The sequence below is a fragment of the Peromyscus eremicus genome, chromosome 19 (assembly GCF_949786415.1).
Source record: "Peromyscus eremicus chromosome 19, PerEre_H2_v1, whole genome shotgun sequence".
NCBI classification, from domain to species: Eukaryota; Metazoa; Chordata; class Mammalia; order Rodentia; family Cricetidae; genus Peromyscus; species Peromyscus eremicus.
The window spans coordinates 65,204,915-65,206,873 of record NC_081435.1 but is presented as its reverse complement, the minus strand read 5'-3'; the positions used below and the strand labels follow the sequence as shown (position 1 = coordinate 65,206,873).

Genomic DNA, 1,959 nt, shown 5'->3' with positions numbered 1-1,959 from the left:
TTGGTTGGTTTTTGTTTCTGAAGTGTTTTTGTCAAAGCTCAAAATACGGGGCTGGAGCAGATTGGGGAAAACACAGCAACAGAGAGTCGGAGCCAGGCCTGGGAGCTCTGTTTTGTAATCCTCTGGTACTTGGGAGGCTGAGGCAGGAGGAGCTGGATCTGGTCTAGCTGGACTGACTGTACAGTGAGTTCAAGGCCAGCTGGGGTAGTTGAATGACACCCTGTTTCAAAAGAGAAAATAAAAAGACTCCCCTCCATGGCTCAGGAAAATCAGAAGAGATGACAGGAAGGACCAGAGAGGGGTGGAGTGCTGAGGAGCACTGTGTTTCAGGCACAGTATGGCAGTTATACTCTTGAACTCTCGGTAGCATATCACCTGCAAAAGACTGGATCTTCAAACATTCTGATGTGGCGTGGGGCTCATGAGAAGTCTCCCATCTCTGGATTCATAGGTAGGTAGTGGTTGCTGGGAGAGGGAGCGTGGAGAGTGGTTTCCTTCAGCGCTGTAGACACTAATAAGTTGCCCACACTCCTGTGGGTAAATCTAATTAAACTAATGAGGGAAAAAAAAGACATGGGAGTCGAAAAAGTGGCAGCTGGAAGAGAGGGCATCAGTAGAGTAGGAGGGGCACAAGAGAGGGCAGCGAGGTGAATATAATTAAAATAAGTTATATACACTTAGGAAAATGTCAAATGAAACCCATTAGGTTTTATATAAATTGTATGCTAATAAAAATTAAAAAAATTAAGCTGGCATATAGCTAAGTGGTAGAGCACTTACCTACCTCGTGTAAGGCCCTAGGTTCAATCTATATACCACAAAAACAAAGAAGGAGAGAAGAGACAAGAAGATCTCTGTGAGTTCAAGACTAGCCTGGACTACATAGCATGTTCTAGGTCGGTCAGAGCAGTATAGTGATAGTGAGAACCTGTCTCAAATAATAATAATAATAATAATAATAATAATAATAATAATAACAATAACAATACTATTGAAAATATAAAATAGAGAGTTGGGCCCCCTGCAGCCTCCTCTTGTCCCCATCCCATGTTCATGAAGGCAGAGTCTACTGGAGTGAGAAGGAAAGGGGGAAGACACAGGGAGGACACAGCAGGCTGACGCAGGTTGACACAGGCTGACACAGCAGAACTATATCTCTCCTGAAACTGGGAGACTGCAGCTTCTTGACCTGCATCTGGCCTATGGTAAGAACACACTGCACATCAATTATTACATGTTCACACCTCTCCACTAGAATTTCTAAAGCTCCCAAAGCTCTCAAAACCCAAAGAGTTTCATAACTCATCAGACAAAACTTGGCCTGACCTGGATTTATTCGTCGTGAGGACTCCAGATAAAGCTCAGAGATGGAGGATGGGCTCACCTAGCATGCAATGCCCTGAGTTCCATCCTCGATATCACAATGGAAAAAAACAAAGCCAAACAAACAATCCTACTGGAACAGGCTCAAACAGTCTAGCCAAATGACACCTGTGATAACTGGTGCTGACCCGGACCTCGCTGGAACACTGTGAGTTTTTAGTACAATACCTGCTTCCTAGAACTGAAACATCCTGAAGTTTGAACCCATTCCTATTATGAAATCAGGCTCTCTGACTTATCTCAGCCATTCTCCATCCATGTGATGATAGGTATGATGGATAGATCCTAAGGTGGTCCTAAGGTTCAGGAACCATGCTGATAGTGACTCCCTTCTTTTGAGTATGGGTGGGACCTACTTTGTGATGGTTCAGTTTAGAAATCAACTGGACTGGACTAAGTGGGTACCTAACGAACTGAGAGTAACCGTGAGGTCATTTCTAGAGAAGATATGGAAAGACCATGTTCTCTCTCTCTCTCTCTCTCTCTCTCTCTCTCTCTCTCTCTCAACTGAGATGCTTACCACCTCCTGCCATAGGCCATCAGAACTCCAGGATCTCTAGCCTTTAAGCCATGTCC

The 1,959-nt window shown here is 44.4% G+C and overlaps 1 long non-coding RNA gene across 1 annotated transcript; it reads right to left on the bottom strand.

Annotated features, from left to right (window-relative positions):
- Window positions 1-265: 265 nt before the first annotated feature.
- LOC131895959 (uncharacterized) lies at window positions 266-1,388 on the bottom strand. The gene is made up of 3 exons (XR_009375335.1): window positions 1,327-1,388; window positions 781-808; window positions 266-531 (listed from the first exon to the last, which is right to left on the bottom strand). It is a non-coding gene; the product is annotated as an uncharacterized LOC131895959 (long non-coding RNA).
- Window positions 1,389-1,959: the final 571 nt, after the last annotated feature.